This window comes from Anopheles darlingi, chromosome 2 (assembly GCF_943734745.1).
Source record: "Anopheles darlingi chromosome 2, idAnoDarlMG_H_01, whole genome shotgun sequence".
Classification (NCBI taxonomy): Eukaryota; Metazoa; Arthropoda; class Insecta; order Diptera; family Culicidae; genus Anopheles; species Anopheles darlingi.
In genome coordinates this window covers 19,649,592-19,662,091 of record NC_064874.1, presented here as the reverse complement: position 1 = coordinate 19,662,091, position 12,500 = coordinate 19,649,592, and the positions used below count along the sequence as shown (strand labels likewise).

The 12,500-nt window shown below is 47.7% G+C and overlaps 1 protein-coding gene across 5 annotated transcripts in view; it reads right to left on the bottom strand.

Annotated features, from left to right (window-relative positions):
* Positions 1-12,500, bottom strand: part of LOC125948863 (hybrid signal transduction histidine kinase L-like) — a 19,705-nt gene that overhangs the window by 4,535 nt on the left and 2,670 nt on the right. Inside the window, exon 1 of one of the 5 annotated variants that reach the window (XM_049675359.1) lies at positions 4,293-4,404. The exons of 1 other annotated variant lie outside the window; for it this stretch is intronic. The gene's annotated coding sequence lies outside the window, so the exon portion shown is untranslated. Of the gene's footprint in view, positions 1-3,986; positions 4,272-4,292; positions 4,405-12,500 lie in introns of those variants that run through there. 3 more of the 5 variants (XM_049675356.1, XM_049675357.1, XM_049675358.1) reach the window with 3 other exon arrangements.

The window sequence follows — 12,500 nt, the reverse complement described above, 5'->3', positions numbered from 1 at the left end:
GGCCGCGATCGGAACTCAACAACTTTCCGGTTGCGGGGGTTGGAATTTTTAATTTATTTTATGGAAAATGCATGTGCTTTTTGCATACATACTCCTACGGAATGCCTGTACCGTACACGAGGGGGGATGATCATCTATCTCTTTTGAGCCCCCAACATCATCGAGTGAGGATAAAGCGAGAAGTTATAGGAACTATTTGGAACTGGAGCGCAAGGCCGTTACAATGGTGAACCGTTTTTCATTGTCGTCGGTTGGGCACAAACAGTTGGCAAACATCTCCCTTCCCCTGGGGAGATACCCGGAACTCCCGGATTTAGATTACGATTACGCTTTAGCACCGATCCAGATCTCGGTAACTGTTGTGGCTTTACGGAGGTGCATGTGGGGTATTAGCACCGTAACCACGGAAACCACGCTCGATGTTAGATTTCTGATATAAACTTCAACAAAGCAACCTCTGAGTTGATCTTCCAGGTAAGATCACAATTGATGTAAAATCAATCAACTAATGGAGAGCGACCACAATCATCAGCCCGCTCACCATGTGCGATGCTGAGGCCGAGGCTGATTAAATTCGGAGGTGAGCGAGGTGGTTCGGTTTTTCGTGGGCATTGTGTGAAAATGTGTCAACTCATCAGCCCTCGCCTGGCCACGCCAGACGGAATAGGGTGCGAGGTTTCCTGCCAGTGAAAACAATGTCAATCTGTTACCATTCTACCACTTCAACATAGCAACAACAGTACCACCGCACCGGGCGTTGTGCCTTTACCGAGGAATTCGCTTTCTTTCGAGAGGCATCTACTTCTGGCGTTGATTCTGCATACGCACGGCGAAAGGAAGATTCTCCGTCTCCGTCTCCGGTTGCGGTTCCTGATTAAGGTGACCTACATCTCTTCACTTACTAAAACTCGGTGAACTCGGTGAAAAGTGGCGAGCGGCAGCTCCACATCCGCTCCGTTGTGGGTAAATGCGAAATTATTTCAGCCAGGAAATTCGAAATGAAAGAGTGTCCTGGGTGCAGTATTAAAATGCGTCTCCCCACTTTTGCTATGCCGTGCATGAAAGCATTAAATGGTGGGGTTTTTTTGTCGCTGAAGATACCTTCACTCAGCCTCTCAGCTGATGCGGTTTCTGCGAAAAGGATGCCTTCTTCTGAATAGCTCGAGACTCGTGTCGAAGCCCAAACACAGCCGTAAATGCCACTTAGCAAGATGTCACCGCAACACACACACACACACACACACTCGCTGGCGCGTACTAGCACTAGCACCACTAGCAACATGGAAATACTAAGAGAGACACGAGCATTTCCATATGGTTCTTGCATTAATCCAGCGCGAAAGTGTGCCACCGCAAGGAGCGTGTTGGTTAATTATGATAATGACGATGCTAGCAAGCTGGAGGCTTGTGGGATGACACAAAAATACAAAAAAAAAGAGATTAAATCCGAGAATCTCTGCAAAAGCGATTTCTCGAGTTCTCCGAGCACACACCGGAGCACCATCCCTATCCTCAACCGGATGCTAAGATGATGGTTCGTGTATCCTTCGAGACCGCGGAGTGGGCACCGGCATAGGGCATTAATTACGGTGAAAATCAAGGTGGAAATGCACATAAATCTTCCCACTCAGCAGGCCGTGCCGTGTGTTCGTGTGCGCCAATGGTGGTTGCATTCATAAAGCATAAATCAGTTCAAACGACACAATTGCCAGTGGGGTGTCTTGGAAGGGGGAACCGGCGTTTTTTTCTCCCCGGAATGGAACCTCTGAAGATGATCTTTATCATGATGATGATGATGATGTGATGGTGATTTTATGTTGGCATTATTGAATTGCGATGTCATCGCGCACACATGCTGAGCGCGTAATGGGCAAGATTAAAAGATTCTTCAGCAGCAGCACTGGTTGTGAAAACATTAAATTGGCACGTGCATCGGATGGCTACTCGTGTGGTTTGATGCGTGAGAGGACACCTTGGCCGTGGCACCAAAAGTCGCTTTGATGTACGGTCACTTCAACCAAAACGTTGGTCCTTATCTTTGAAAAACGGTTCTCCCCAAAATAAAAAAAAAAACAGGAAAATACATTATTTCCATGCTTTTAGGCTGGAGAAGGCTATGATTGCGATGGCAATAATCGGAGCTCCTGGCATCTTCAGTAATGTCGAAAAGCAAGAACAGAACGTGAACGAACTGAAAATTGAAAACTGTTCTTTATGCTTGCGCGATCGCGCTACATTTGCATGTTGAAACATGGAAACGGATTTTGCCACTTCAGCAGTATCCACTTGAAGCGTAGCTTAGAGCGACAAAGAGCATAACATGCGCCCCAGATCAACGCCTGCTCTTCCGTCGTGCCGTCGTTGCCAGCTTGGGCTTCAAGTGTATCACTGAAGTTGTTGATGGTAATTTTCGCTTCGCACGAGTTCTGTGCTGTCGAGTGCAGGCTGGCTAACTTTTGCCTCGTGCCAGTGACCCAATGCAGTTTATGTGGCACTCTGGTGCTAGCCGGTGTACCGGAATTGATTCTCGGAATATTCGCTCTCCGGTGACGCACACTCCGGTGAGATTATGGATTAATAAGCCTTTCGCACATATAATTAGCGGGGATTTCGCTCCAACGGTCAAGTGGAGTGGCTTCTCTGCTCTCTCTCTCTCTCATTAGTTTTTATTAAACTTTTGCCACATTTTGCAATATATTCAATTGAATATTTCTAAAGTAAAACTGCCGCTTAAAGGGCACAGCACTAGTGCCGTATCTACGCGACCGAAGCTGCTTTAAAATGTCATTCAACCCAAATTCGGGAAATTAATTTGAAACTTTCCATCGACAACCAGACAGTCCGCCATGGGCTTTCTACGAAACGAAACCGAACCCAAAGCTCGCTCACTCCTTTCGGTGGGGCGGTGGTGGGTGTCCACCTTGTGCACCTTGGCTCTAGGGAAACTCAGCAGGACCAGACCACTAGCACCGCGGGGAAGGGAAGGGAGGCTATAGGCCGCTTCTTCACCTTTGCTGTCCACGTATTCGTCAGCGTGGGCATCGGTTTCGATGCTAATTCACTTAATTCCACACCTCCACCGGCCTAAGCCAGGCTAAATCTCCACTCCGATGGACCTGTAATCAGACCCCTCCCGCCTCCTGCCCTTTCTCCGGCCCATCTCACCCGGAGCTAGGGCTGACCCGTATTCGGGTTTCGCCGCTCGATTGTTGTCATTACGTTCCAGCTGAAACGCCCCATTGAGAACGCGACCAAAAACTACACCATCACCTGGTGATCATTTCACTCGAGCGCAGAGGAGGGGAGAAACAGGGCGGGATGATTGCCAACGAAGGGCAACACGGACCAGGAGCAGAAGGTCACAAGGTAATACCAGCCCTGGTCGGTCGGTCGGTAGTGCTGTTTGATGGTGGTGGTGGTGGTGGTGGCGGTGTCGGCGAAGAAGAAGTACAATTTTACCACCTAATCCTGCTAATCCTATTACTCGGCATTCGGTATTCAGTGGCACAACTGGTAGCACACACCCCGTACCGACTACCACCGGGGTCGAAGTCGAAGCAAATGTTTGGTTGTTCATGTTTGGTTTCGGTTTGGCCCCCGGGTGTCAGCCATCGCGGTGCCCTTTGCCATGGAGACGATCGGACGCTCGGCTGCACGCCTGCTACGTGCCGATGTATGTAGAAAGAGCTGCATTTCACCGTCAGGGGTCATACTGGCTGTCATAGTTGCTCTGTGTAGCTTCTCCAACCTATCAACGGACGACCTGTGCGAGGAAATGTTGTTAATCAGAGCAGTCCTTTCCGTGATTTGCGACTGACTGCAAGGATTCAATTAGCCTGCCGATAGGAGATTCGAAAGTACGGATGCCAATCGACACACAGCTGGGCATCCAGAGTACTTCGAGGCTTCCCGAGAAAATTAGACTTTGTGACGGATCAAGCAACCGCATCAGATGACGGTACACGCACTGTCAATCTATCACTCACACACAGCACTCGCTATAAGCCCACTCCGATCACTCGCACAGCTCAGATGCAGTTACTGATGAGTAAAAATCAAATTCATTTTGTTCAAACGAAGGCGGAAGTTCGAGGGCCGACTGATTACAACAATTGTGATGGGAAACAATGGTAGGCACGACCACTAGCGGCAGGTAGATGATGTAAACCGCACCAAGATCACCACACACGGAAAAACGATATTAATCACTCCGTGGGAGGTCTTTTAAACGTAATTACATCGACTGACTCATCACCACAGCACTGAAAAACTTCTCCGTGTGGTTAACAGACCGCTGAGCGACGACCAGCTGATCAGCGGCGCAGCGTCCTCCCTCCACGCAGGGCGAACAACGTAAACACACGCACCACGATCCACAGGACGAAATCTGGTTGACCACTACGCGCGCAAACGAGCCGTGTTCTGGCTACTACGAACCGTTCCGTCTCGTGGCGAGTAACGAACTGAGCAGGCGACGACGACGACTAGCTGGAAAAGTTCGTTCGTGCGCCGCGCGTTCTCAGCCCTGGGGGGGAGGTAGCCAACGACAGACTACCAGTCACTCTCACTACACCGGTTCACATAGTAGTAGCCCGTGGAGAAGCGCTCGGCGTCTCACCATTTCGAGCTCGCTCACTATCTGGCGGCGGTCGATCGAAGCAAAACGCTTCGCACGTGCTCGCGTTCGCCTTTTTTTCGCTGGCGTAATGAAACGCCAACGGAATCGGTCGGTGGGATGAGTAGAAGAGGATCGCACCACGTGGGATCACCCAATGGGCCAAAAGAACGATATGCTAGCATTTTGTTGCAACCATCTAGCGTAGTGTGTCCGCATGACAATGAATTCGTTCTTTGCGCAGTCGGTGGCATCATCGATGGTTTGTCACAAAGCTCAACAGCGATAAACCACAACCACCACAAAACCAAGTGAAAATGTTGCCTGAGGTCAGAGACATGTACTCACCAACCGTGCAAAATGGTCGTCATTTTCATCACTCATGTACTATGCGGTCGACTGTTAGGTTAAGCACACACACACACACACACATACACAAACAGTCGCTGGTCGCACCTGCAGCCTACTACGGTGGCTTGGTTGCAATACGAGTCGTGAGCGAACGAACGAACGAACGCTGCATTGCATTATGTTGTTAAGGGATCACCGGCAACCGGGCAAACCCGGGAGCTAGAGCGTTTTGCGCGCGCGTTTTAGGTTACACGTGACCGGAAGAGCACTCGGAAGGCTCGCGGTTCCATGCGGTGCCAGGAGCGCCACGGACACTACCTTCCAGGGGCCTACCACCGGGTCGGTTTAAAGTGATAAATTGTTGCACCAACCGCCGGTCAACAGTTCGCGAGTCTCGAGGCTCGGGACGCTCTCCGCAGCACGTGGCCCCCATTAGCCCGTTTTTGTGTGCTGTCCGTTTTTCATTCTCGGCTTCCTCATCGGCGGTAGCTTGGCTTGGCTTGGCCAGGTTGGCCAGACTACCTCTGTGTGGTGGCAGCATAACAAACGAAAAAAAAAGCGCAGGGGAAAAAAAAGGAAAAAGCGTTGACACTCCAGCTCCAGATTAGTGCGACAACTGAATAGCAAACAGCCGACAGTCCGGTTTTCGTCTATTTTTTCCTCGGCCATTATTTTTTTCGTCCCTCGGTTTTTCCGTGGGCCTGGTAAATTCATTTAGATGGGTCACAGAGATTGTTGTTTGCTTTGAACAGGATAATTAGTCGTAATGGTTGTTTATAGAGAGTGTAGTCGTTTATTTCTGCTGCTGCTGCTGCTGCTGGTGGTGCTGCCGGGGGTGATGCTACTGCCACGTTGGCGTTGAGAGTTGATTTACACGAAAAGCGGTATAATTGATGTGTGTGCCAGGTTAGGGATAATTACACACTGACAAGCATAAGCTGCTATTCATTTAATCTAGGGCCTTTTAATTATGTAAAATAATATCTGATATCCTATACGGCGCCATCTGCTGCAAGCATTTTCATTTTCGGTTGAAATGGGATCATGCACTGGATGGTTGTTAGTCAAATGATGCAATTTTGTAACCTTTGCGAAGCGCACCATTACCATTACCGATCAATCGAAGTTTCTCTAATCCCCGACACAGCGTTTCTTTCGAATTTGCCTGCCTCGTCGATGACGCTCGCAGAACAGCAACTGAACACATCAAACACGTGCTCAATCACGAAACAATCAACTGCCAGCAACAGTAAAACCACCGAGCCCGGGATACCGAGAAGCATCAACTGAGCATCACTTTTCCGGCGTTTCGACCGATGGGAACGGAGTCTGCCGTTGTGCTGGTCGATTACAGGTAATGTCGAAATGTCGATGATTCGTCTTATTTATCGTTTGTGCGGATGCAGACAGACCTCGAGCTCACCTGCAGCAGTAACTGCAGCAGCTCAACATAAAAAGACACAGGTAAGTTCACATCAAAGCGTCTCATAAATCTAGCCGCATATCATATCGCATGACCTATGGCGTTCGCATGACCGAACCGTACCAAAACATAATGCTAGACAACATTCGTTCTCTCTCTCTCTTTCGCTTTCAAGTACGTGTTCTGACATGCTGGGACATGCTGGGAATGTTTCTGAAGTTTTTTCCATGTATTCTACTACAGAACTTCAAAGCCCTTAAACCACCGTTGATAGACAGCGAGACAGCGCTGGCAGACTAGCGGTGCCGGGCTCCGTTAATGAAGATTCCGTCAAACTACCTTGTCTCGAGCTGCCAAATCTTTCTAAAAATACTGAGCAGCAGCAGCGGTACTGTTCCAAATGTGCTCCAGATTTTTCCGGACTACTGAGGATCGCGAATGAATTTTTGTTCCACTAATGTGACGTTTCGTCAGGTGTCAGATAGGTGAGGAGGTGCGGTGGCCCTCCATTTCGGCTCATTATCGACACTGTCAACCGCCCCGTGTTGGCGATGACACATGTTCGCCCGTGGTTTTTCCCGTTGAATATTATGGCGCGGGAAAAACGAACACGAGAACGGACCAAAAAGTTCAATTTCCTGGGCGGAGGAAATTGTGTTTGCAAATTGCAATTTCGTGCAGCCAAATGCATTTGCTGGAGGGCGGGCATCGGGCAGCGCATGCAGCTGATTGTCCTCCATATAGGTGGTGGTCATCGATTCATTTCCCTTCGGAAAATTGAACTTTTACGGGTAGATTCGATATTAGTTTGAACTAATTTCAAGTTCACTTTGTATAATTAACATTCAATTTGTCATTCTATTATTTAAACAACATTCAACATACGGTCGAGCAGTTTTACATCCTTTCGTGAGGATATATTTGAGTATTTCCAAATCGCTAAACAACGATCCCTCGAGTGGGCGATGGAGCCGAATAACGATTAACTCATTTCAAGGCTCGACTTTGCTTTTCATTTTCCTCAGTCGAAGCCATTAGTTCAGATGAACCTGTCAATCCATCATCATCATAATCGTGCCCTTCATCTCTTCAGCCATATGCCCTTCCGGAGGGAAAAGGGGTTGTCTATTTACTCAACGCTTGTCAACAAAGGATTGTCGAAATGCAGAGTAAATTCCAGAGCCAGATTGGATGGTTGTTGCTCGATGGTCTGTTGGAGAGCATGTGCTCTGTTCCCCGTGTTCCCAGTTCAAATGTTTGTCATCATCAGAAGGCGCTAATCAAAAGGTTAATAATGTAGCTAGGACAGTGAAGTTCCAGTTGAGTGGTTCGAGCCAACTATTTAGTGATTGAACATCAGCTAGTTAATTCAGATTCTAGATCCAACGAAACATTTCACAAAATGTTGGCTTTCAACAAACACATTATAACGACGACAAGCAGAAAGAAATGTGCAGTACATCCACTGTACCCCAACCCATGTTAGTGGACTAATTGTTTTAAAAGACATTGTTTTGGGTCGGTTAGCCCCAGGACGAAAGACTGTGGCCTGTTTTGTGGACACGGATTAACGGGAGGCGAATAGTTTCTGCTACCGAACAGAAACAAGGCAAAACATTTTCACCAAATGTAGTTCCACTACTTCGCCAAACAATGCGACAAATGTGAAGAAAACCGGGATGACACTGGAGCTGAAGCCCTTACTACCTTGTCACCGCTCCGGTAGCTGACACCGACCGCAAATACTGTTATCCTGAGAGCCTCCACATGTGAGCTTTCCGGTTGTTGTCGTGTTTTAAGTTTATTTCTTAATCTACGGAGAGCGACAAGACCACGGACCACGTTATGCATTTGCTTACCCCCCGTGTACAGCGTTGTGTAAGCTCTCTTCTAGAGGGGCTTCGTTGCGCAATCAGGCTCATTATACATACATACCGAAAGCACTGAGATTACTTTGAATGCATTATTGGAATTTCAAAGAGCGGAAAATCAATTAGTATTACTCGATGGTAAGGAATGGAGGCGCTTAGTCGGTGGCACATCGTTAAGAGGAATTACAGGAATTAGAAATGTTTGTGTAACTTTCATGAAGGTGCATGCTTCGGAATTCCAACGAAAGACCAACTTCAAAGAATTACCAGCCAGACGATACGAAGCAAACAATCCGATGAAACGCTGGATACGACTGGAATTGATTTAGAAAATTCCACAATATCGACCATGTATGACCCCTGCATCAAGAGATTTCTACTTAAAAAGTAGTTAAGATTGCTACAGATTATTGCGATAAATCGATAAAAGCAAAGTTGTAATTGTTGCACCGAAAGCTCCCGAAGCATTCAACGCATTGGTTTATTGTTTTCTTGCAAATTGATATTGGTCCATTCTGCTGCTAGACACTTTAAAATCCAACACAATACTAAGCACAGGCACATCTATACCACGAGCTACATGAATTGGAATGTCTCTTGAATTGCACAACTTTTCTATTGCGAATGAGGCAAACACGCGTTTGATCTCCGTCTACAACCACCAATATACCGCGGCCAAGACGATGCAACTTTTAGTCCGATCCCGGTCGGTGTGTTGATTGATTAAAATTCGCTGTACAATCCACATTCCCCACTGACGCAGCCACACTACTATTACGTCGGTCATGACGCTATATTTTTCCGCTTCGAGCAGCACCACAAGAAGTTTCGCTCGCTCTCAATGTTGATGTGTCACTGTGTCAGAGCTAGCGCATGATCCTGGAGCATTACTGCAGCAAATGCTGCCGGATCATGGATTGCAACGATCGGTGCATGACGGTGACGTGCATGAAAACGACCCAACCAAGTACCATCCAGAGACAGAAAGGAACGTGTTATTAAAAATAATAAAAGTAGGGAAACGGTACCAGAGTACCACAAATCATGCGTTTTTATTCCTCCTTCGCGACAAGCAAGTCGACAAATTAACGCACAGATAATGGTGAATGGAATAGAAATAGAAATGTTTTCCGTTGTAGCAGCCATCCCGTGGTGTGTCGCCCGCTGCCCGGAATGACTTGTCGGCCAAGTCTGCGCCGGTATGTTTGGTGGAATGTCTTCGGCGAAATTCACCATTTACCGTCACATTCCGTGCTCTAGTTTTCTTCGCGAACTACACGCTTCACTATGGTTTGTCCACGAATCGAAGCATAGCGCTACGGGAAGACGGATGAAGAGCGAGGAGGGGCTCGGTCGCCTTTATGGTGAAACGGCGGAAAAAGTCGGTATAACTTGTTGTCAGGCTGGCAGGGAAATGAATATTTTACGCCCTCGTCGTCGAGAGAAGCAGAAAGAGAGATAGCGAGGAGGAAGGAATGGTGAAGGAGTGTGAAAGTTGAGATTACAGAAAAAAAGCGTCGGCAAGAAAAAGCATCAGAAACAATAAACCGTATCATTTCCTCGCCCGACTAATGCTTCCCGTGAAACAATGTGCACACTGCACGGATGGAGGTTGGCACCGGTTTGCTGGAACAAACACCAGCAAAGGACCGCGGCGAAGAGAAGATGTTAAAATAATTGCAAAACTGTCGGTGTTAAGAAGCAGCAAAAAAAAAACAATGAATAAAATAACCCACGTCACGACTGGTGACAGTGTAGCGGAGGATTCCACGGAGGAATTCCACACAGTGCAACGTGTAACATCGGGTGCAGTACCACAAGCCAGTGTGCCAGTGGAAGTGTCCCAAGGTGCTCCAAATAAACGGCGTGCGAGATAATAGGGCAAACGATGGCGTTACTGAGTTGTTATTAAATAAAAAACACAACTCGAACGGAAATACGCAACTTAAATTCCGTTGCGTATCGTAAAGAAGTATGTTTTTCATTTAATTAAAACATTTTCCCACCGCTTGGCATGAAATTGACCGGCCCGCCTCTGACGGATGATGGTCGCTGACCTGTAGATGATCGTTTTCATATCAATTAAGCGAACCCCAGGAGGGGTTTGTCAAACCCCCCCCCCCCCCACGTCACGAATATTATGGAGGGGTCATAAAAGAGGATTCCTTTTTTAATTTCCACTTGGCTCCTTGGTGAGGCGAATGGAGGCGCCCAGCGGTTGGCACGGTTGGTGAAGGTGTCGCATTATTAAAGGTTTTTGCGCTATTGTTTATAGGGTAAGCTTAAGGGGGCTCGTACTCCCGGAAATAAACTGCTTGCAAAGGGGATCCCGGGAACTCGGGATACGGTCAGGTTTTTTCGGAACGTCACCGGAACCGGTGGTAAGCGTGCCCCTGCGTGTCGTTACCGGGAGTAACCTGGCTTTTGACCGGACATGGGGCCAGAAGAGAAAGGTTCTGTTAACAACGCCCCCCCGACCGCCAGGGTGAAGAACCGACCGGTGAACATAATCTACTGCGAGGAAGGAGAAGCAGAGCGCAAGGGAAGCCCAACATCCCGAACAAGGGGCTTGGGTACCGCTATGGTAGTACCGTCTGCTGAAAAGCTTAAACAGAGCGAACAAAAATGGACGAACACCTCAAGCGCGCTCGAGGGGTGACTTTGGATGAAATTTATTGGGGATTTACTTTGTACGCTCCGTTCGGCCGAAATCCTGCGGGGATAGGTGACTCTGGTTAATGTCACCGCTGGGGATTGTGTGGGGTCCACCGGGAGATCGGGCAAGGGCAAGGCAGAAAGGCAAAGCTAGGGATTCACCACACCCACATCTCTTCTTTGCCTTTGATCGCCGCCGGAGTCCTTTACACTTTATCAATCGCAAAGGTTATGTGAGGATAATAACCTAAAGAACCATTGGTCAATAGAGTAGCGAATGTGATGCGCAGGTTAGCCGGCCAGGAAGGGAAAGGGGGGGCCGCAAACACAACAGCACACACGAGTCCTATCATAAACACTGGCTACTGGCTTACCAGCTGAACTGATAAAAAGCGACAGAACGAGAGAGAGAGAGAGAGTGAGAGATAGAGTGAGAGGAGTGACTAAGGGGAATCCACAAAACACGACCCCTACGGGAGAGCGATTTTTATGCCGCAAGAAGTTTGCCAAACCTCATCAACTTTACTTTCAGGCTTTTGGCTCACGGTGAATGAGCCACCGTTTGAGCCACTTGAACCACTTGTCGCTGGTGCTGCTGCTGCTGCTGATGTTCTTCGACTCCCGAGCATGAGCATGAGCGATGGCGCAAAAGTTATCGAATCAAGCGGCTTTCAATTCCACACAGCTTCCCCTTCCATCACCAAAAAGGGCATTAAATGCTGAACGTTGGCTTTGTGAGTTATGTTTAAAAGTTGGGCAACACAACAACACAAAAGTGCCGCCATTTCCAACGACATATCTTAATGACTTTTGCTGGAATGTAGCCATACATTCGGGGGGATTTGTCTTTGGGTTCTACTCCCCTTTGCTTCGATTTTGTATCAGTGTATCGTAGCTATAAGAAAATTTATTATAAAACTTAACAGTAAACCATTCCTCGGAAGGATAATCTGGGGAGGGGACGAATGGTATGTATTAGAAGTTAATTGTGTTGTTCGGTTAAATTCCTACGGTTACTATGCTTTAATGTACAACATTCTGGTACAGTCTGCGGTTCCTTCAAATGACTTCATATTTTGTGTCAAAAACGTAGTTTGAAAAGTCGTAAAACTTTCTCTTTTCCTGAAGATACCTCGCATGCATGTGTCTTGTCAACACAGACGATACACACGGTTCGGTGGAGATAAAGCCACGAACGACTGGTGCTGGTGTCTGGTGTCGTCGGTGGAATATGTTTTGGAATGGTACAAATCTGTTTGTTCCCACCGCTGCCGACAGCTTCCGACGACGACAACGACGAGGATCATCACGCGCGAACGGATGAAAAGATATTATTTTCGGATTTTTTTTCAAATCCCTCCCGTCCTCATTCCCACCCGCCCTTATCGAAATCTATCTCAATAAAGTGCCTGGAAGCAGACGGTGTGTGAGTTCGTTAAAGACTTGCTACAAAACGCTGCGCCTCTTGCACCAATCATCCCGTGCGATGCGAAGCACGAAACATTTCGAACACGTTTCCGGGAAGGTGTTCGAATGAAGAAAAGAATGAAGTGAAAGAGGAAGAAAAAAAGGAAGCAAAAACTCA